At 41.9% G+C, this 24,052-nt stretch overlaps 1 protein-coding gene across 2 annotated transcripts in view; it reads left to right on the forward strand.

Annotated features, from left to right (window-relative positions):
* The first annotated feature begins 1,167 nt into the window (after positions 1 to 1,167).
* The window catches only part of TULP4 (TUB like protein 4), a 243,759-nt gene continuing 220,874 nt past the window's right edge, over positions 1,168 to 24,052 (forward strand). For both annotated transcript variants that reach the window (XM_045500167.1, XM_045500168.1), the window contains exon 1: positions 1,168 to 1,291. The gene's annotated coding sequence lies outside the window, so the exon portion shown is untranslated. The remainder of the gene's footprint in view (positions 1,292 to 24,052) is intronic.

The following is a 24,052-nucleotide window of genomic DNA, read 5'->3' on the forward strand; positions in this document are numbered from 1 at the left end:
CTCTGGGCTGATGGCTCAGAGCCTGGAGCCTGTTTCCGATTCTGTGTCTCCCTCTCTCTCTGCCCCTCCCCCGTTCATGCTCTGTCTCTCTCTGTCCCAAAAATAAATAAACATTGAAAAAAAAATTAAAAAAAAAAATTTTCACAGAAGCAGGAATTCTTAAATCTGAAGGTGATTTAAAAACTTGGCATATAGGCAAACTAGAAAAAAGGGCTGAACCCTTTCAAAGAGAGGCTGCTATACTTAACTACATAGGGCTCCGGGAAGCAAGGATGCTGATCTTGTCCATTATTTAAAAAAAAAAAAAAACCCAAACTATACATATGTGAATAGTCACACAATCAGTAATGTTATTTCTTTGTGCATGATGGAAAATGGACAGATGCATAAATTTGCGTTCCTTGCAGGACATCCACTTAATAGGGGAGAAAACCTGTGAATTCTTTTTCTCTGAGTGAAAACGAGGCTCTCTAGTCTTTTCTCTGTAAGACCAACTGAAAAAAAATACTGAGGTCTGAGATCACCATCACAAACACCTGAATGACTATCTACATTGGTTCATAGCACAAGCAAATCTGTGCTTGCTAGTGGCTTTCAACTTAAGACGAAATGTGATGTCCACTCCCGGCTCACATTAAGTTAGGGCAGCGCACACAACCATCCCATTGCTGGGTAGGAAGCATTTCTCAAGTTAGGTGGGTCCAGACCGGACCGCTTGAATTATTTTCATTGTTGTCACAGGCTGTGAAGTAGCCCTGAAAGGCGAGGGCTGCGAGATGTGCGTGTGCACACGCGTGAGGGCTGGTGTGTGCTCGTGTGAGTGCGTGCGCTTGTGAGCGCCGGTGTGTGCTCGTGTGCGTGTGTGCACGCGTGAGTGTGTTCGTGTGAGCGTGCAGGGGCTGTGGAGTTCGGGGTTTCATGAGTGGGAGCAGGTGGCCGGCCGGGCGGGGGCAGAAGGCCAGGTGAGGGTGGCGGAACGGGGGGCGCCCAGCACAACCGGGGGCGGGCGTCAACCGCCGGGACGCGGGTTCCCCGCGCGCGAGGGCGCGAGGCCGGCCGGGGAGGCGCCCGCCAGCCGCGCCGGGTCACGTGGCGCGGTCACGTGGCGCGGAGCCGGGCCCAACGGCGGCGGCGGTGGCGGCGGCGGCGGCGGCTGAGGGAGGCGGAGACTCGGCCGAGACGCGGGGGGGGAGGTGGCGGCGGCGGCGGCGGTGGCGGCGGCGCGGGGCTGCTGGAGGCGGAGGCGGAGAGGCGCGGAGGAGCGCGGGGCCGCCGCCACGGGCGCTCGGAGGTGAGGCGGGAGCGGGGCCGCTGTCACGGGCGTCCGGGGCCGGGCGCTGCCGCCCTCCCTGGCGAGGAGGCGACGGGCCCCGGCGCCGCCGGGAGCGCCCTCCCGAGCCCGGCCGGGCGCCCGTCCCTCGAGGTGGGCGCCCGGCCCCCAGGCTCCGGTCAGGCCCCTGTGCGCGCGCGGGCGGGGGGCGCGTCGGGCGGCGCCGGGCGGGGAGGGCGGCAGCGCCCCGGCTCGGCGGGAGGGCCGGTGCTCGGGCGGGGGGCGGCGGGCGGGCCGCCTTGGGTGGGCTCTCCCGAGGGCGCGGTGGGAGAGGGTGGCGGACACCGGACTCTGGGCGGCGCTGGCTGCTGATTTAGCCTTTTGTTTCAGCGTACACGAAAATGGGGCGAAATAGAGCTTGGTGTGCGTGTGTGTGTGTGTAAATCAGGAGGCGTTTGGCTTGGAGCCATTTTTTTTTTTTTTTTTTCTTAATTGTGGAGACAGAAAATCCCTTAAAACGGTTTCCCCAGGGAGACGGGGCTGTGCTCCTCCTCTTCCTCCCCAACGTCTGGATGGAGTGGATTTCCCTCCCTGCCTCTGCCCACCTTCTCGTCCTCCAGTCTGTCTCCCTCCCTGCTTCCCCCTTCCTTCCCGCCCCACCTCGGTGAAACCCCCCGAGCGAGCGGGGTGTCTGCAAAGCGGCCCGGTCACCTGTCGTGGCAGCTGCATGGAAATGCTGGCGCTTCTGCTGTCTGGTCTGTGCTGTTTCCTCTGGCAAATCACGGAGATTCCGCTCAGAATACCAACCCTTCCTCTTCTCCCTGCGCTTGAAAACAAAGTGCATGATGCTGGTTCTGAAGTTTGACCCGCTGGGGCAATTAGCAGAGAGAGGTGTCTACTTTTTCCTGTCACACCACTTCAAGGTTGGAAAGGTGAGGGCCACCTAGCTTTGTGGAAGAAATGAGGGTGACACAGTCCTACCGGGGATGGATGTGACTTACCTGCTAAATTGCTGTGGTGATCGGAAAGTCTTCTGACACTTGTCTTCTTGGGGACGATCAGCTTCCCTCGCAGGGATCGGTTTCCTGGATTTCTGTATTTGGGGGCTCTCTTCTTTGTATTTTCAGTCCAGCAGCGCCTTAAGGGTGCCCAGTAGGCAGGTTTTTGAAAAAGCCCAGAGAAAAATCATTTATTTCTAAGGTTTTCAAGAATGTAAAAATCTATCTTTGTGGGGGTCCCTTTCTTTCTGCCTCTCTGTGTCTCAGGTTTCCATTTCTTCCTAGCTGGAGTTTTTTTAGTTCTTGCCCGCAGGGCCCCTGGGAATCGTGCTGTGGTTCTGGAGAGGGCTCGTCCCCAGGCCCCATAGCACCGGAGAGCTGGGGGTTGAGGTGGTGATGGATATGAAGTGACAGGGCACCTTGCACATAAGCCACCCTGCAATCCAGAGAGCAGCCGCCCAGACTCCTGGCTGGCTGCTGGGGCGTTTTGGAAGCTGATCTCAACATTTTGCAATGATAGCCACATGCAGACTGGCATCCCCCTTATTTCTTGATAGTTTACCGTCCCAGAAATGAATACATTGTGAGTAGCTAAATCTAGCGTTTAGTCCCTCAATTTGAAGAATAGTACTTAATTTGTATGAAGGAGTTATTTGAGGATGTGAATTTTCTTTAAGAATTTCAAGTACTCTGTTTTAGTAAGGGCTGTGAAAATAGCAGGATCTTCATGTGATGGGGGAAGTGGTTGACCTCTAGAGTCGCAAGTATGTAGACCTGAGTTAGAGGAAGTCATATGGGGAAAATTTTTAACACAGTGGAGCTTTCAGACAGGGGTGTAAGAGCAGAAAGCCAGGATTGCTTCTTGTGCCTGAGAAATAATAACGTGTTTTCTACTGTACACTTTAAAACTGACTTCATTTAGAAGAGGTGCATGTATCTTACGAACTTTCTGTTTTTCATATGGAGCCATAAGAGTGGCCGTTTGGGTATTCACATTGAATTGAAACTCTGAATTGAAAAAAATTCTTCAACCCGTAAAAGGATACATGGTGCGTGAAACGTGTTTCAGCATCGATGCTGAGATCCCAGCTAATGGAAGAAGGGTAAAGAGACAGCAGCCTTCCTTGGGGTGGAATGTCAGCCCTCTCACGTGGCTGGTGTGCCAGACAGAATGTGAAGCCCAGGTTTTCTTTTTGGTTTTACAGCAGATTCACGGAGTATCCGAAATCAGGAATGTTTATTTATTGAGTGCCTGCCATGTGTGTGGCTAAGCTAGGATATTGTTCTTCATCTGTTCCACTGCATTTACAGTATCAATTACAGTCTCCCTCTTGTTCTTTTCTGCGTGTGGAGAAAGATTGAAGATAGAGTGGCCCAGCTAATGCATGTGATTCATAAAAATTCATTAAAAAACTGAGTAAAACTTTTGTTATGAAATGCTCTGATTTAGGTATCGTATTGACTCCTTGTCAGGACTCTGTGAAAAGTATTTTCAATAGTACCGTACTGAGACGGTTCATTTGCCGTTAGTGAGGCTGCTGAGACTGCAGGGAATATGTAATTAAAGTATAAAATTTCTTTTAATTTAGCTGGGATAATGTTAATTCAGTTACTGAATTTTAACATACTAATAAACATACTATTTCTTATGTGGCAAAATACACATAAGAAACTTATCATCCTAATAGTTCACTGGCATTAGTGCATGCATGCAGTTGTGCAGCCGGGACCACTATCCGTCGTCAGAACTTTCCATCTTCCTACACTGAAACATTGTGCTTACTAAACAACAGCTTCCCATCCCTTCCCCCTCAACTGCTGGAGGTCACCCTTCCACTTTCTCTCTGAGTTTGACTACATGAGGTCTCTTCTATAAGTCCATTCATACCATATTTGTCCTTTTGTGACTGGCTTATTTCACTTAGCGTGTCTTCAGGGTTCGTCCATGTTGTAGCATGTGTTAGAACTTCCTTCCTTTTTAAGGCTTAATAATACATGTTCCAGTAGTGTATGTGTGTACCATGTACATATGTGTATATCACATTTTGTTTATAAACAAATTTTATACTGAATGTTAACAGTCATACTAACCTCATGTTGATGGGGAGCTATCCCTGGAGATTATAGATACTTGTGTTACAACAAGAAAATTACTGATTTAATGCACGGTACCTTTAAAAAATAGGATCCATAGGGGATAAAACTAATATGTATGTTACATCCTTGCTGGGTCCTGTCATTTCCTTTACATGTGGATTGTGACGTAGGGTGCATCTTTCTGAAATTTGCAGGTGATGCAGATGATGTTCTTATTTCCTAGTTAATGTTATAATGGCGGTATATTTTGCTGTATGGAAGAATATATAGGGCTCACCCTGAGGTATGGATTGTATAGGAAGGATGGGGAAAATGTGTATTTCCCTTTATTTACCACTTTCTAAAATCATGAATGATTTCCCTAGCATACTCCAACGGTGACAGATGAGGGCTTCCTTCTTTATCTCTTTTTTTTATAATCATTTTATTTTTTTAAATGTTTGTTTATTTTTGAGAGAGAGTGTGTGCGCATGTGTGTGGGAGGAGCAGAGAGAGAGGCAACAGAGGATCCGAAGCAAGCTCTACACTGACAGCACAGAGCCTGATATGGGGCTCAAACTCATGAACCACAGGATCATGACCTGAGCCAAAGTCAGATGCTCAACCGACTGAGCCACAACTCAGTCTCTCTCTCTCTTTCTCTCTCTCTCTCTCTTTTTTTTTTTGAGTATCTTTATGAACATCTCTATTTAGCATTTATGATGTACTTCAGTTAGTTTCCTTTTGATGCTCACACTGCCCTGTCTTTTTGACTAAAGCTTAGTCAGGTTGGCTCCAAGTCCTTATGACATGCTTCTAATAATGTCTAGTAGCTTCTTTGCTTTCTGGTGTGATGAGATGTTCCAGGCTCATCCTGTACCCTTCCTATTCCAGATTTGGAATCAGAACAGACCATTTTTTAAAGGGAGGGAATAAAAGGAAAAATAAATGACCAATAAGTGTATTAAAATACTTAATTTCATTAGTAATTAAAGAAATGAAATTAAAAGTATGATAAAATGCCATTTGTTGTGGGCTGAATGTGTCTCCCCTGAATTTGTATGTTGAGTCTCTAACCTACAGTATAGTGGTATTTGGAAATGGGGCCTTTGAGAAGTAATTAGGGTTAGGTGAGGTCATGAGGGTGGAGCTCTCATAGGATTAGTGTCCTTATAAGAAGAGACACCAGAGAGCTTGGGGACCCCTGTTCCAGTCATGCCCAAGAAGAGGTCATGTGAGCACATGGCCAGATGGCAACCACCTACAAACCAAAGGAGAGGCCTCAGAATGAAACCTACCTTGCTGGCATTTTAATCTTGGACTTCCCAGCTTCCAGAACTGTGTGGGAAAAACTTCTGTTGTTTAAGTCAGCCAGTCTGTGGAATTTTGTTCGGACAGCCTAAGCCAGCTAAGATGCCATTTTTTAATTTTTAAAAAAATTTTTTTACTACTGTGCCTTTTTTTTTTTTTAAAGTAGGCTTCGTACCCAGCACAGGGCTTGAACTCATGACCCTGAATCAAGACTTGAGCTGAGATCAAGAGTTGGATACTTAACTGACTGAGCCATTTAGGTGCCCCATCACCAATTTTTAAATGTTTATTTATTTATTTTGAGAGAGAGAATCCCAAGCAGGCTGCATGTTGAGCCCGGTGCAGGGCTTGATCTCACAACTGAGGGATCATGACCTGACTGGGAATCAAGAGTCAGATGCTTAACCAACTAAGCCACCTGGGTGTCCCTGACACCATTTTAAGTTTGTTGTATTGGCAGTATTATTCAGACTCAATTTACACCTTACTGGATGTGAAACTATAGACTTACTGTATGTAAAGTATTATGTTATTATGATTACTTCTATAACTTCTACTGGTAGTCTTAATATTTGGGCATCTCTGAGTTTGAAATGGGAATAAGGTGGATAGTAATTTCCAGTGTTGGTGAAGATGAAGGGAAATGTGTACTTTCTGTTTTAGTAGAGATATAAATTGATGCATTCATTCTAAATGCTGTTATGTATCAAAATATAAAACTTGCATAGCCTTTAATCCAGAAAATCTGTATTTAGGAATTTATCCTAAAGAAATATATAGTAGGAAAAGTTAGCAAAGATATATGTTAGTAATAAGGAATTATTTACTGTATATAATTATATAGTAAATAAGGAATTGATTAAATAGGTTGTACTTTCATTCCAGGCAGCCATTGAAAATAAAGATATGGATCTATATTATTTCCAGTCTGGAAAGATGCCTGTGATATATTATTGATTCAAAGGCAGGTTACAGAACTGTAAGGCATAGCACTTATGTAAAATATAGGCTTAGAAAATGCGGAACAGCAAGGCTTTGGATGCCAAGAACCATGCCTCTGAGCATCTAGGCTTTGGGAACCACCAAATGGATGGTCTCTTCTGGTCGCCAAGTCTCAAAGACTGCACCAACTGGTTTCATTCTCAGGTCTTAAGATGCAGTCTTCTTGGAGAGAGGGAATATGATTGGCCTAGTTAGGGTAATTTGCCATGTGTGGGGTGTTTTTAGTGTGTGTGTGTGATTGCTCTCAGTTGTTTCACAAAGACATTATGGAATACAGGAGGAGTCACAGTGAGAGTTGGGGTACTTTTAACTAAAGAAAGGAGAAGACATTCAAGGAAGATGGGAGATAAGTGCCAATTCGTATTTAGTTAAAATTAAGCTCTTTGCTTAGAAATATTGAATTAATTACATTTCCATAAATTGCTGCAAACTCTGATAAGCTTGGTCTTTTCCCTTTACCATCCCATTTTCACATAGTAAGACCTATACCAGCAGGTCAAGTCTATTTGGTTTCTTGCTTTCATAGAAAACAATGGGTTGTAATTAAAATTTTGGGTTATTTGTGGATTTTAAAAGTTAAGCTATTTTTCCCTTAAAAATTTTTTTTAATGTTTATTTTTGAGAGAGAGAGAGAGACAGTGTGAGTGGGGGAGGGGCAGAGAGAGATGGAGACACAGAATCTGAAGCAGGCTCTGAGCTGTCAGCACAGCGCCTGATGCAGGGTTCAAACTTACAAGCAGTGGTGAGATCATGACCTGCGCTGAAGTCGGATGCTTAACCGACTGAGCCACCCAGGTGCCCCTTCTTTAAATGTGACTAATTCAGAATCAGATATATTTCTCTGATGTCAATGAGTAGGAATAGAAGTCTTTGTACTCATATGTGGTGCCAACAATACCCGCCGACTTCGGCTCAGGTCATGATCTCGCGGTCCGTGAGTTTGAGCCCCGCGTCGGGCTCTGTGCTGACAGCTCAGAGCCTGGAGCCTGTTTCAGATTCTGTGTCTCCCTCTCTCTGACCCTCCCCCGTTCATGCTCTGTCTCTCTCTGTCTCAAAAATAAATAAACGTTAAAAAAAAATTAAAAAAAACAAACAAACAACAATACCCGCCCTTGAAAGAATTTTAAGATTAGAATTGAAAAGTAGTGTTTATGGACATCCTCCAATAGTAATGGTATAGTAGGTTGTAGAGTGTAGAGAATTATTCTCTAGGTGTGGAGAGGTGCTGTGCAGATAATATAGACTTATTTGAATGACTTTTTCACTGTTAATTATTTTTAATCAAAAGCACAATTAGAGTCAATATGGATGTGAAAGAGCTCTGAGAAAGATAACACACACTATAATTTAAGATACTAATTTCTCACTTAAAAGAAATTACAGACTCAATTTAGACCTTAATGGACGTGAAAGGCTTTGGAAACGCATAATATAAGGTGTTATGTTGTTACAGTTATTTCTGCTCTTGTTGGTAGTCTTTCAAATATATATATATATATTTTTAATATTTACCTATTTTGGCTGGCAGCACAGAGCCTGACTTGTGGTTTCATCTCACAAACTGTGAGATCATGACTTGAGCTGAAACCAAGAATTGGATGCTTAATCGACAGGCGTCCCTCTTTTTGGAGTCTTGATACGTAGATATCTCCTCCCAGCTTGGAATAAGCATGGTAGAGATACTGGGTTAAAGTTTTTGTTACATCAGCTTTCTCATGTTTAGTTAACACTAAGAAGTTGGCTTTTTAAATAACTTTTTAAAGATTTTATGTTAAGTAATCTCTACACCAAACACGGGGCTCGAACTTAACAACTCTGAGATCAAGAGTCACATGCTCTACCGACTCAGCCAGCAAGGTGCCCTGAAGTTGGCCTTTTTAATGAATAATCTTTTATGAGAGAAGTCTCCACCTTTACTTTTAAGTCTCAGATGTTGATCCAGCTAGTTACTGGTTGGAACATTGGGTTCTAAAGTCTCTTTTGTATCTACTTTCAAAAACTTTTTCAATGTTTTCAAATTCCACTTCAATGTTATAGACAGATGTCACTGAGTTCTTTCATCCTGCTGAACGTTTCCTTCACCAATTTTTTTACAAATGACAAAATGAAGAGAAGTTTAAACCCGAGGCAGTTATTCCTCATTTGTGTGTGTATAATTTTCAGTCTCTGGCAAGGGAAATCAAGTCTTGTGTAGAAGACCCGTTCAGTGCCGTGTTTGCTGTCCCCTATGTTCTTTTTCTTCATATTGGGCTGTTGCGAGTATATGTTACCTCCCTCGAGAAAACACATGGCATTGTTATTGATCATTGTGATAAAATAGTAGTATCAGAGGTCCTCTGTGAGCAACAGGCTGAGCTGTTAATACCGGGACAGTTTTCTTATTCCTGACAAGTTGACAAGCGGTGATGTTACCATATACTGAGAATATACAGGATTATCTTGGCACATAATCAGCTTCTTAAGCTTCAGACAACCAGCACATACCTGCTTAGCCACAAAACCGTATGGATAGTTCACCAACAATGATATCAAAACACGCAGCATAGGAAGTTAGGCTTATGCTGTGTATAAAAACCCTGGTCAACCAAAGCTGGCATTTTAGGCATTCATAATTTTGTGAATTATTAAATAATCAGAAAAATTTAACTGTGTATTGACATTTGTCAAATTTGAGAGAAAGTTCTTAAAAAAAATGATAACCTGTTTTTAATTTAGAGAAGTAAGTTTAAGGAGGTTGAATTATGGGCATAGCCAAGGAGAATGAATGTTGTTAGGACTCAGGTCACTGAGGTTTTCCAGCCCTTACAAATAGTTTGAACCTTTTTCATTTTTGTTCATGTCATCTTTTCCCATGAAATGAGAAACCCAATCTTGGGTTTCCTATATTAGGAGGTTAACTTTTCTGGACTAATTTTCTGATATCTGAATAATAAATTCTGTAATATTTGAAATGCTTGGGTAAAGATACAACTCTTAGCAGAAGATAGCTCACAGTTTGCTTGTCTTATTCCTTTAGTAATTTAAATACTGGAACAGAAGTGAGAAGGAAAGTGGCATGCATCTTGTTTTGTCCCCTTACCCAGCTTTGATTCTAAGGTACTTGGGAATAAATTCAGTGTAGGGTTGGGGTGCTGCCCACAGTGTATCTGTGATAGCTTACTGGAGCTTCAGTTCCCAGCCTTTTTGGATTTATGGCATCCTATTTGTATTTGATTTTGCATCTCCCTCCTCCTCACCATTGTAATGGCTGTGACATCCAGGACTGTGTATTGTCAGTGGAGAGCAAAGTACTGATATGTGCAGCCCACAAATTGTCATCATAATTCAGTTTTATCTAATTACATCACCTTTAATTTTTAATCACTGCTATTAACAAGCCTCACAACTTCATTGTTCTATGAAATAGGTTTATTTAGGTTTTTCATTAATTAAAATTAATGTTTTGAAAAAGTGATACAATATAGTGAATAGTATATGTATCTTATGTGTATTTATGTGCAAGAAATGTGATACAGAAACATTAAGTACCATTGGAGGTCCTTCCTAGGCTAAAAATGCTTTCCTTTGCAGAGGTATATAAAGAAGCAATAATGTTTATAAAGTGCTTTGAAATCAGCTCTCTATGAATTTAATGTATTACATTTATTGTAAATAAGTAGAAACGTCTCAAAGTTGATCGTGTGGTTCAGAGATGGTGCATCGTTTTTAATTCTGAGAGCTTAGGGATGTCACATTCTGTGTGTTGCATGTAACTGTGGTCTCCTTGGCTAAACTAATGATCATAGAAATGCAACCTCTTTGGCTCTCCTTTGCCTGTGTTCATATGGTGAAGTTCTTTCTCTTTCACCTGACATGGAGAGATGGCAAGTGTTTGGTTTTGGGGAATCATTCTGTTTCTCTGGCGAATAGAAGACAGCCAAAACTTTTTGTGGAATCGGGGTGAGCACTGTCATGTGGCAGATACCAATAATCTGTGGAGGTCAGTTTAAACCAATTACTTTCAACCTTTTAATTTTAGTCTGTTATTATCCAACCTTCTACTGGATTGTTAATTTCTAGCGAAATTGGTTTGAGTTGAACCTCCTTTGATGCTAACGAGTGGTAAAGTGGACCCAAGTGATATGTCTGGAGAAGGAGGCGTGCTGGGGAGTCTGGCCTTATTCACAAATTAGATCACAAATGAGCTTCTGGAAGTGAGGATTTGGTTTAAATCCTTTGTTTTCATTCTGTGTCCACCTGGCCTTAAGTGCTATTACCACATACTGATTTTGAGAAGTGGGCCATCTCAGAGGATAGGAAGCTCCATATAAGTAAGGCAATAGTGATCCCCAATATTGGGGAGAAGAGAGTTAATCAATTGGGATGCAAACTTTCAGCCACTGAATTTTTTTTTTATTTTTTAAATGTTTATTTTTTAAATGTTAATTTTATATTTTTTAAAATTTATATCCAAATTAGTTAGCATATAGTGAAACAATGATTTCAGGACTAGATTCTTTAATGCCCCTTACCCATTTAGCCCATCCACCCTCCCACAAGCCCTCCAGCAACCCTCAGTTTGTTCTCCATATTTATGAGTCTCTTCTGTTTTGTCCCCCTCCCTGTTTTTATATTATTTTTGTTTCCCTTCCCTCATGTTCATCTGTTTTGTCTCTTAAAGTCCTGATATGAGTGAAGTCATATGATTTTTGTCTTTCTCTGACTAATTTCACTTAGCATAATACCCTCCAGTTCTATCCACGTAGCTGCAAATGGCAAGATTTCATTCTTTTTGATTGCCAAGTAATACTCCATTGTATATCAGCCACTGAATTTTTAATCCAGTGGTTTTAATCATGGTCACACTCTTTTCTATGTGAAAAATATTTTGTTTCTGGGCCTCTATATTGTTTTATATGTGGAACTTCAATGTAGCATGAGATTTATAACTTTCTGCTACTTAATTTTTAATATGATAGTATGGCTAATATTCTTAATATTCTAACTGAGTATAAGTGATATATGTATGGGGACGTCTCGAAAGAAGTACAGTAGTCCTCCCTTACCGAAGTTTTGCTTTCTGCGGTTTTAGGTTTCAGTTACCCGCTGTCAACTGCAGTCTGGAAACAGGTGATCCTCCTTCTGATGTAGCATCAGAAGGTCTCTGGTAGCCTAAAGCTCCTTCACAGTGCTTGCGTCATTCATCTTATCACATAGGCATTTTATCATCTCACATCATCACAAGAAGTAGGGTGAGTATAGTACAAGGTATTTTCAGAGAAAGGGAGAGACCACATTCACATAACTTTTGTTACCGTATATTGTTGCAATTGTTCTGTTTTATTATTATTTATCTCTTGTGCCCAATTTATAAATTAAGTTTTATCATAGGTAAGTATATAGGGAAAAACATAACATAAGTAGAGTTCAGTACTGTTTGCAGTTTCAGGCTTGGGGGGGTGCTGGAATGTATCCCTTGAGGATAAGAGGGGGGACTACTCTATATATTCTCTCTTTGAATATATATATTCTCTATATATTTTGTCAGTCCCCTTCTAAATTTTTTTTAAAATTTTTTAAATTTGAGAGAGAGGGAGAGGGGAGAGGGGCAGAGGGAGGGAGGGAGGGAGGGAGGGAGAGGTAGAGAGAGAGAGAGAGAGAAAGAAAGAGAAAGAGAGAATCTTAAGCAGGCTCCACGTTCAGTGCTGAGCCTGCATGGGACTCCATCTCATAACCCTGGGATCATGACCTGAGCTGAAATCAAGAGTCTGACGCTCAGCTGACTGAGCCACCCAGGTGCCCCTACTTCTAAATTTAAAAACAGAAAAAACAACAGTCGGTAAATTACTAAGATAGATTGGTTTGAATATAAACTTCTGAGATAGATGTAACTGTATGTTGTTTAAAAAGATGCTTTTTCTTTGACTCTATCTCTAGAAATGCAAGTAAGTGGGGCTCTGAGTGGGAGATGCCTGTTTACCTGTGGCACAGGCTTTCTGCTTTCTTTTGGCTACCGCCCGATTGGCTGGTACAGAAGTTTTGAGTCTGGTTTGCCAGTCAGGGCCTTTGTTTTTGCTCAGGGCTCTCACTTCTGGTTGTGGTTTGACCTATTTTCACTATTGTGGGCACCAAGTAGCTAAGCTTGACATACTCAGAACATAAAGAGGAAAAGAGTTTCGGATTCTAGAAGGAGACTTAGGTTAGGAGTGGTCAAACGAATTAAACAGAAGTTAGCTGCCTCTTGGAACGCTGAATTGAAGCTTTGCTTTCTCTAGCAGAACTCCCAGGCTAGGGGGAATTGGAGCTAATGCTTAGAACGGGAAGAAACATGTGGTTTATAGAGCCTCTGAGTTTGAGTTTGGGTATGCTATAGATCTGAAATGTGTGAAAGCAGTTGTAGCAGATAGAGCATCTAGGCACGTAGTCTTTTTTTTTTTCTTTAAATAAAAAGGTTACTATATTATGGATACTAACCCCCCTTTTTGCTGTATAAATATTTTCCCAGTTTGTTGGTTGCCTTTCAACTGTAAGTCTGTTCATGACACATTTTGATGTATAAAAGTATATGTTTTCTATGTATTCAAGTCTACCAGTCTTTTTTCCGTGTTTTGACTTTGATGTTTTGCTTAGAAAGTTTTCCTTGGAGTATTTTTTTTCTTTCTCTCTTGCTTTTAAGCAGACAAGTATTAACTTTTTAAAATAAGTTTTTTATTTTGGAATAATTTTGGATTTACAGAAAAGGTACAAAGATAGTATAAGGAGTTCCTGTATGCCCTTCACCCAGCTTCCTCTACTGTTAATAGCCTATGTAACTACAGAACATTGGCAGAACTAAGACACTGGTACATCATTATTTATTTTTTTTAAGTTTATTTATTTTGGGAGGAGGGGTGCAGAGAGAGAGAGAAGAGAACTCCAAGCAGGCTCTGTGCTGACCCTGATGCGGGGCTTGATATCACAACTGTGAAATCATGACCTGAGTCAAAACCAAGAGTTGGGACACTTAACCAACTGAGCCACCCAGGCGCTGAGACACTGGTGCATGATTATTAACTAAGCTCTTGACTTCATTTAGATCTCACCAGAGTTTTCACTAATGTCCTCCCAGGGCGCTACGTTGCATTAAATGGGGTGGGTGTTAAAGAGGCTATAAACGGCAACATGCTCTGTAGAATAGCTGTGCATACAGCACATTTGTGGAGAATGTTTATAGCCCGTTCTCACATGCAGGGGATTTAGAGGGAGCATATGCTTCTTCTTCTTTTTTTTTTTAATGTTTATTTTTTGAGAGAGAGAGAGCACGAGTGGGGGAAGGGTAGAGAGAGAGGGAGACACAGAATCTGAAGCAGGCTTCAGGCTCTGAGCTGTCAGCACAGAGCCTGATGTGGGGCTCAAACTCACAGACCGCGAGATGACCTGAGCTGAAGTCGGACGCTTAACCGACTGAGCCACCCAGGCGCCCCTAGATGGATCATGTTCTTGGTTACTGGTCTGGTCTTATCAGACACATGTGCCCCCAGGGAGCATAGATCCTGGCAGTGGCACTGTTGTGCTTGTGTGACAGACACCCAAGGAACTTGGGCCTAGAGATGCCTCTCATTGTCCACACTGCCTGTGCTGCTTCCATTTTCCATTCCTAAGGTATCTTTGTTCTCATGCTGTTACTCATTTTGCTTCTGCCTGGACCAGAGTGGGAAATCATGATATGTTGTTGATTTTTAACTCTAGGAGAGAAAGGCACCCTCACTGTGAGCAAGTTTTTATGCTCTATACATCAAGGTAAACCCAGCATATCACTACTTTCACCCTTCAGAATCTTGGTGCTAGGCATGACCAGTCTTCTGACTTTATTGCCCAATGAGGTGTGGTACCCAAGGAGAAAAATGTGGATGGCACAGACAAGTGCCTGTCTTACTCTTCAATATCTATGGCTTCCTTGCCCCTCTCTACCCTAGCCCAAAATGGAGACAGATGAACAGAAGTAAGAGTTGGAGAGGGCAGGCAGGGAATTAGGTAAAACAGAAGCCATGTTGGGTGGCTTCATGCCTACATTGCCTGGTAGAAATAGCATTGGCAGGAAGGCCTTAGATGCCTTTGTACTTAACTGTCTACAAACTTCTACAAACTTAAACTACAAACTTAAATACGTTAATGAGAATTGGGCTGAGCTTTCTCACAGCTAACAAGTAGCTTCTTCTTGTGCATTAGAATCAGCCTTCCTTCTAAGTGAAAATGCTAAAATTTTCTTAACCTTTTCTGACTTGGAAAACACACCCTTTCTGTCTAGAAAGCAGTCAGAACATGATGGCTGTGCAGGCCTGAGGAGGAGAGATCAGTGAAGGAGCAGAAGGAGGACACTGGCTTTGGTTTTCTGTAGTATTGCTACATCCCATCCCAACTGTTAGAATCAGTCAATCATACTGGAAAGCCTCCAGCGTAGCCAGAAGTAAATCAATTGGAGTATAATTTAAAAAAAATTTTTTAATGTTGTATTTATTTTTGAGAGAGACACAGTGAGAGTGGGGGAGGGGTAGAGAAAGAGGGACACCTAGAATCTGAAGCAGGCTTCAGACTCTGAGCTGTCAGGACAGAGCCTGATGCAGGGCTCAAACTCACAAACTGTGAGATCGTGTCCCGAGATGAAGTCAGATGCTTAACCAACTGAGCTACCCAGGTGCCCCAATTGGAATATAATTTTTAAAGCATATGTCCTTTAGTGGATTGTACTGCTTCCATTTGGCTAGATAGGAGTCAGCCTTTTTTTTTTTTTTTTTTCCCTGCAATTTTTCTCAGTGACTTGTGATTTTTTCCATTGAAGTAATAATAATTGCTTACATAAGCATAACACTTAATTTACAAAGCATTTTTCCACATATGCCTACATTTTATTTGGTCTTTGCAGCAACCTTATACATTATGGCAAGCACATATTTTCTTATTTTATGAGAAAATCAAGGCTAAAGGATTTGACTGTTGTCACATAACAGTTAATCAGAAGTCTTGGGACTTGAATCTGCACCAGCCCACCAGTCTTTCTCTTACCCTTTGCTCACCCTGTGGCCTCCCCTCCAAGCTGGTCCTGCCAGTTTTTTTTTTTTTTTTTTTTTTTGGTTTATTTACTTAGAGAGAGAGTGCGTGCACAGGGGAGGGGGCAGAGATGGAGTGAGAGAATCCTAAGCAGGCTCTGCGCTGACAGTTCGACAAGGGGCTCAAACCCATGAATGGTGAGATGATGACCTGAGCCGAAATCTAGAGTCGGACGCTTAACCGACTGGGCTACCGAGGCAACCCATGACTGGTTCTGCCAGTTTTATAGATGCACTGCAGGTGAGGCTGGTGGAGGTTTTCTGTTGGCAGTCTTGTCTAATGTTGGTGACCAGAGCACATATTCCAGATTGATAATTAGCAGACCTGTTGAGTTCATGGTCTAACATCTTTTCTTCCCTTCTTCCTTTGTAATGAGATTGGGTTTTGTTTAGACCTCTTCTTTGTCCTCATTTGACTGCCGAGAAAGTGATCCATCCTTAGCACAGGGGTAAATCCTGATATGTTACAGCCACTCCTGTTGGGTCCATTCTCTGTCGGTGATTGCTGTAGGGGTAAGCAAGAAACCTGGTCCTGGCCTGTGAGATGTGACGCTGGTCTGCCAGGAGGTTCTGGAAAACTTCTCAACCTTAAAATGACCACACTAGATAGTCCTTTTCTTCTGAAAATTGTTGTGTCAGGATGTGGTGCCTACCATTGTTCTAGTCACTTTGCTACAGTCTGAACATGAAGCCAGTGCACGGGAGACGACAGAGCCAAGAAAAACAGCAGAGAAAACTACTCAGAGACTAGCACTCATCCTGCCTTTGGAGTTATGCAAAATAAGTTTCCTTGTTGATTAAGGCAATTTGAGTTGAGGTTATTGGTTACTTACACCTAAAGACATGCTAATCTATGTAGTAGCTACCAGATCAGGGGATTGATTGATTGATTCATTCATTCATACCATGAAGGAGAAGTACAAGGTATAAAAAGGTAGAATTTGATCTAATCAGCACATCAGAGATGGCTTCCTTGAGGAAATGCAGAGGCATTGCTGAGAGAGATTCCTTTTCCTGTTGGGCTTTGTATCCATGTTTAAAGATTTTGGTTTCTATTGCAAAAGAAGAGCGATTGAAGGATTTAAATATGGCAGGAGGGCAATGAGCTATAGTTAAGCTGCCCCTGCTAAAGAAAATCGTGGCTTAACATATCAAAGAGTCAGTTTTTGATTTGAGCAGGCAAGGACTAGTCAGTGGTAAAGGTCCTGGCAATTAGCAAGTACATCCAGGAAACACAGCATCTCTGGTTGGAATCTGATGAAGTAAATAATCCAGATTCTTCCTCCTTGCCAGTATACACACACATGCACACACGCTGCTTCATGTTTTTTAATTTAGGCATAATTTGTGAATGAATGTCTGTCATTCTCTTAGGGTTTGAATCATTTAAGGTAAAAAATTGTAGCTGAGAAATCTGTGTTGGGGTTATGAAAACAGAATAGATACTTCCATTGTCAATAAAATTTTAAGGATACATTAATATATCTGAAATTGAACTTTTAGCATCTCCAAAGGTTTTTCTCCAGGTTCGATATAATAAGATCTGTTCTGATTCTCATACATATGGATATGTTCGCAAAACTGGATTACGTCCCAGTGCAGGCAGGCGGGGAAGCTGCCTGAACCGTAGAGTGGAAGTGCGATGGAGGCTGCGGTGTTCCTGTAATTATATTAGGATGTGATGTAGTCCCTCCCTATGCTTATTAATTAGTGGAGTTGTAATGAGACTTCCCCCCCATGCTTTTAAGGATGCTGATCAGTGGGCATCCGGGCAGGATTTTAGTTGTGTTTGGGAGCCTTCTGTGTACAAGTGGGAGGGATCCATGTTTCAGGTAGTGGCAGGTGAGCCTCCCGCCAAGTTGGCATAATGGGAACAGGACTCTTCTGGGTTGCCATCTGTTTGTGGCTGATAGGAAACCAGCAGTGACTTCTGAGGAGTTTATGTTGAAATACTTAGGAATTAGTAATGTTAAGACCACGCTGATCAGGTATTAGGAGGTGGGGGAACATAAGACTGTGTAGAGTGATTTTTCATTATTACTAATTTCAGGAGATGGCTGCTTGGGTTCAACAGCCCCCACCCCCATGCCCTGAAAAACCACAGCTCTTTTTGCCTCCCTGCCCAGATTGACCATCAAGTCTGTCTCAGTTCTGTGCTGACTTGCCCATGGCAAGGAAACACATTACTTTCTTACATGACTATCCCATGTAACACTGTACATGGTGTTTGCCACTGAGGGGTTCAGTCTGTCTCTGTAACTCTTTAAATGTGTCATGTTTTTTTGTTTTTGTTTTAAATTGTGGTAACAAAATTTATCGTTTTAATCATTTGTAAGTATATAGTTCAGTGACATTAGGTATATTCATACTATTGTGTGACCACCATGATGTTTTCACTAAGTACTTAAAAAATAGTGAATGCTGCTTTTCCCTGTATCAAATACATATAAAAAATTATCAGCATGCTTGCTATTTCTAATGTGCTATCCCTCTGGATTTTAAACTGGAATATACTTCCTTTCCGTATGGGAGCTGGCGAAGTAGAATCGAGGTGCTCTGCCCCCATTTCTCTGGGTTTGGTTTGCTGCTCTTGCCCTGGGAGGCTCTACTTCCAGGCAGAGTGGTTTTCGGTGGTATTCTGAGAGCTGCTCCGTGTCTCCTGATTTATACTTAAAGCAGGGGTGTAGAATAGAGAACAGCTCACTTCTGTAACGTAGCATTACTTGCTGTGTTAACTAGAGGAGCTGAACTGTGGCGGCCCTGGTGAGGATGTGTGTGTTTGGAGTTATCCTGTGTAACTCCTGCCAGAGAAGCAAGGTCTGGGGTGGCACCTGTTGCCTTCTGGCTACGGACCCTGCTGGGTTCAGTCTACCACCTGTAGGTTTCTTTCTTTTTCTTTCTTCCTTTTTTTCTTTCTTTCTTTCTTTCTTTCTTTCTTTCTTTCTTTCTTTCTTTCTTTTTAATGTTCATTTATTTTTGAGAGAAAAAGAGCATGAACGAGCAAAAAGAGAGGGGGACAGAAACTGAAGCCAGCTTTGTGCTGTCCACGGGGCTTGAACTCATGAACCGTGAGATTGTGACCTGAACTGAAGTCGGACGCTTAACCAACTGAGCCACCCAGTCACCCCCACCTGTAGGTTTCTGTCTTGCCTTTTTCAAAACAGTCAATAGAAGGGACTGTGGAGCCCTCTATTAGTTAGAGGTTTTTGAGTTATAAGTAAAAAAGACCTAACTGAACTTGCACGAAGAAGGGAAGTTTGTGGAAGTTTTCTGAGCTGTGTACTTCAATATTGGCAGGGATACAGCTGGGTCTCGGATGCGACCCAGAGACTGGGACACTCCCTGAATGTCCTGTTAGCTCTTTCCTTCTCTCTGGCCCCTTCTCTTAGCTTCCCTCAATGCTTCTAGTTCTTCTCTTCTGTCACAGACCAGCATCCTCTATTCCTCAGTCCCTGTGGCAGACATGGCCACCAACACTCATGTTTTCCATATTAAACCAAGTGTCTAGAGAGAGTGTTTTCTTTGTGTTCCAGAATTTTCTGGGAAGAACTGAGTGATCATAGAACATAGTGACACTCATGGCAAACTGTGGGAGGATATGGAGTAGTTGAAGAGGTCATTGAGGTTCACCGGAAAGGATTTCCTTGCTATAATTTGCAAAAAGTGTCAGGGATACCCTGTAATTGTTAGAAAGGACCCAGACTGTGAAACCACATAAACTTTGGATTAAAATTTAAAGGAAAACTAAACAGTAAAGTCAACTAAAACAAAACAAGACACTACCATCAAAAAGATGCTACTGTTACCAACAAAAAAAATTCTGTAAGTTGAGGAGATGAACCTGTTAAACAGATTCTGAAATTGCTTTTTCTAAAATTAAATGTCTTTTTTAGTAAAATGGATTATAACCTGTTTTCATATCAGGATTGTTTGAACTCTGAGAAATTGTGGTCAAAGTTTAAGCAGGGTAGCTTGATGTGGAAGGTATTCCTGAAAACTTGAATATAAAGAAAATATTTTAAATTAAAATTTAAAGGCACAGGAAGAGCTTGCTATCAGAAAAAATCCTTGCGTAATTTTTTTTCTAAAATCCACTTTTAACTTTTTTTTTTTTTTCAACGTTTATTTGTTTTTGGGACAGAGAGAGACAGAGCATGAACGGGGGAGGGGCAGAGAGAGAGGGAGACACAGAATTGGAAACAGGCTCCAGGCTCTGAGCCATCAGCCCAGAGCCCGACGCGGGGCTCGAACTCCCGGACCGCGAGATCATGACCTGGCTGAAGTCGGACGCTTAACTGACTGTGCCACCCAGGCGCCCCAATCCGCTTTTAACTTTTCATCACATTCACTTAAATGAGGATGTATCAGAGTGATGTATGGAAGTGTTGAATCACTACATTGTTCACCTGAAACTAACATAACACTATATGTTAATGGCACTGGAATAAAATAAAATAAATTTTAAAAAGGATGTATCAGTGGATTGTCCATCCTTGCTGTTAATTATCCCATGGGGGCCGCCAGGTCATTGGCAGATCATGCATTCCACTGATTTCCGAGGTTATGAAAAATAGCTGTTCCTATTTTTAGTTGTTTGGTTACACACACAGATCCCCTGTATGAATTTGAGAGCCCTCTATGAATTTATTGGGATTGAATATTTTGTGTGGGTTGTGTACCTATATGCAGTAATCCAAGGAGATTTGACAGTGTCACTTAGTGATTGCAAGGTGAAGAAAAGAGTGGTCTCATTCTGGGAATTAGTGCCATTTGAGAATTTAGGAATTTATAAATGTGTTAGTTTGTTATCTTCCCAAATGTACGTGATCTACTTTATTTGTACATCAGTTGTAAAAGAGTTTTTTTTTTTTTTTTTTTTTGCCCATTTGACTTAGAGTATATTTAAAATTAAAACTCAGTTTTCCTTTTCAGAACATGTAGGTTGTATGAAGTATACTGTATTACTGGGGTTTGGACAAGGGGAAGGGCATGATTAGCACCTGAGTAAACATGGCTGCAATGGAAGACACCCTCTGGACGGCTGCTCTAGCATGCTCCTTACTCTGCGAAATTTCCTGCCTTCAACAGGGTAGGAAACATTTGTTACTGCTTTACATGATTTAAAAGCCAGGTGGTATTCTAAAATAGTGCTGGAAGAGCCCTGCTGTTGAATGAAAATTGGGAGTGTTGCATGTAGGTCGTGCGAAGCTCTGTATCCCATCTGACCTTTTCTTCTTCTGTGGGCTTCTTTTCACAAACCATGGGGGATGCCCCTGAAATGTCAGATCTTAAATAGAAAGCCTTGAGCTGTACCTCTCTCATCAAAAATGCAGAGCTCTGAGGGCTGGGGAGACTCAGTGCCTTCAAAATGACAAGTAAGAAGTAATAATGTAAAAGCAGAAAACCATATATGAAAGGTCTAATTTCATGTGATACCATATGGCAACAGGGAAAAAGATCAAGTTAATATTGTGAGTTTGACAAGGTATCACCTTTTAGTTTATAAAGCATGTTACGTTCTCCAGAGCATTTTTATGAACATCACTTTTGATTTTTATTTGTTGGTAAAGCGTGGAGCAAATAGTCTGCACATTTACATACGGATGGGCAGCCGAGGTTGGAGAAGCTGCGTGCTGCTCGAGGCCTCCCTGCCACTAACCTGCAGAGCCAACCAGATTCTGTCTTCTGATTCCTGGTCCCATTCGTTCCTGTTTCACTTCCTTGCCTGTCCAGCGTACGACAAATTTTATTTGATGAGAACTTAATTTACTTACTTAGACCCTGGACTTCTTCCACAAAAGAGTTGAGGTAGCTTGGGGCGTCTGGGTGGCTCAGTTGGTTAAGCATCTGAGTCTTGGTTTTGGCTCAGGTCATGACTCATGGTTTGTGAGTTTGAGCCCCATGTCGGGCTCTGCGCTGACAATGCAGAGCCTCCTTGGGATTCTCTTTCTCCCTCTCTCTGAGTCTCTCCCCTGCTTGTTTGTATACTCTCTCTCTCTCTCTCTCAATATCATAAAGAAACTTTAAAGAAAAAAAAGAGTTGAGGTGGGTTAAAAGTAATGACTAAGAAGGAAATTTTGGCTCAAGTAAGGCAAATACTGGCTTTATTTAATTTTTTTTAAATGTTTATTTTTGAGAGAGACAGTGTGAACGGGGAGGGGCATAGAAAGAGGGAGACACAGAATCTGAAGCAGGCTCCAGGCTCTGAGCTGTCAGCACAGAGCCCGATGTGGGGCTCGAACTCACGAACCGTGAGATCATGACCTGAGCCGAAGTCAGATGCCCAGCTGACTGAGCCATCCAGGTGCCCCTCTCCTGGCTTTCTTCTTAAACTTTAAAATGAGAGTAAGAGGGAAACTGTTTATTTAATGAAAATTAAATTTTCTCTGTGAACCCAGAGCTACCTACCAGTTCTTAGGTCATTACTCAGCCCCCAAATATTAAGTATTTTTATAAGACCTTTTTTTTTCCCCCAAATTTAGGATTGGATGAATTGAAAAAGAAGTAACAGACAAGGGAGCTTTGTGGTTGCAGACACCATGGATTTGCTCTCTTGGTATTATATCTAGTGTGCGAGTTTTTTATGTTTTTATAAGTTTACATAAATAACAGCTAAATACCACAGTATATTTGTAAAATGGAGGAAAATCGCCCAGTCTCCACCATTATTACGACTCTTTACCAGAGCTTTCTTTTGAAACCTTTTGTCATATACATTTTTTCATAGTTTTAATCAAACCCATGAATACCTTTGTATGCTTTTTAAAATTTAACATACCATAAATGTTTTTAATGTTTCTATATGCTTTTCATAATTATGCTTTTTTATTGTGGGAAAATGTATATAACATGAAATTTACCATTTTAACTATTTTTTTTATTTTTTATTTTTTAAATGTTTATTTTGAGAGAGAGAGAGAGAGAGAGAGAGAGATTGAGTGGAGGAGGGGCCAAGAGAGAAAGAGCGAGAATCCGAAGCAGGCTCCACCTGGAGCCCAATGCAGGGCTTGAACTCACAAGCCATGAGATCATGACCTGAGCCAAAATCAAGAGTTGGTCTTTTAACCAGCTGAGCCACCTAGACGCCCCACCATTTTAACTATTTTTAAAGTGTACACTTCAGTGGCATTAAGGACATTCACATTGTTTTGCAACCGCCGTCACCACCACCACCATCACCCACACCACCACCATCACCACCATCACCACCATCACCATCATCACCATCTCCCAGAACTTTTTTGTCTTCCAGAGCTGAAGCTCTACCCACTAAACAAGAATTCCCAATCCTGGGGCGCCTGAGTGGCTCAGTTGGTTAAGCATCCGACTTCGGCTCAGGTCATGATCTCACTGTTTGTGAGTTCGAGGCCCACATCGGGTTTTGTGCTGACAGCACGGAGCATGGAGCCTGCTTTGGATTCTGTGTCTCCCTCTCTCTCTGCCCCTCTCCTACTCACACGCATTCTCTCTCTTTCTCTTTCTCTCTTAAAAATAAATAAACATGAATAAAAATTCCCCATCCCTCCTAATCTGGCTTCTGGCAGCCACCCTTTCACTTGCTGCCTCTGTAAGTTTGACTACTCTAGATACCTCATATAAGTGAAATTAACACATTATATGTCTTTTTTTGTGAGTGGCTTATTTCATTTGGTATGTCTTCAAGGTTCATCCACATAGCATGTATCAGAATTATTTTCCTTTTTAAGGCTGAATAATATTCCATTGTGTGTATATACCACTCTTTATTTGTCCATCTGTTAATGAACACTTTGGTAATTACACTTTTTTGAAGAATGTAATATTCCATCAAGTATATAAATTATACTTCAGTGCTTGACTTTTTATAAGGTATTTGGATTGCTTCTAATTTGGGGCTACTTTAAAATAAAATAAATAGGTGATAAATATCATCCTACTTTTTGATCCTTGTGAGTTGTTTCTTTTGAATGGATTATGCAGACACTTGTGCTCAGTTTTGTTTGCTCTTTACTCAGTTTGAGTTTAGGCTAATTTTTTTTTTTTTTTAATTTTTTTTTCAACGTTTATTTATTTTTGGGACAGAGAGAGACAGAGCATGAACGGGGGAGGGGCAGAGAGAGAGGGAGACACAGAATCGGAAACAGGCTCCAGGCTCTGAGCCATCAGCCCAGAGCCCGACGCGGGGCTCGAACTCACGGACCGCGAGATCGTGACCTGGCTGAAGTCGGACGCTTAACCGACTGCGCCACCCAGGCGCCCCAAGTTTAGGCTAATTTTTTAAATGAAAAGAAGTTACGTGTATGCTACATAAAATGCATTACTCTGCATTTTACATAGATATGCCTTAGTTT

The sequence above is a fragment of the Leopardus geoffroyi genome, chromosome B2 (assembly GCF_018350155.1).
Source record: "Leopardus geoffroyi isolate Oge1 chromosome B2, O.geoffroyi_Oge1_pat1.0, whole genome shotgun sequence".
Taxonomy (NCBI): Eukaryota; Metazoa; Chordata; class Mammalia; order Carnivora; family Felidae; genus Leopardus; species Leopardus geoffroyi.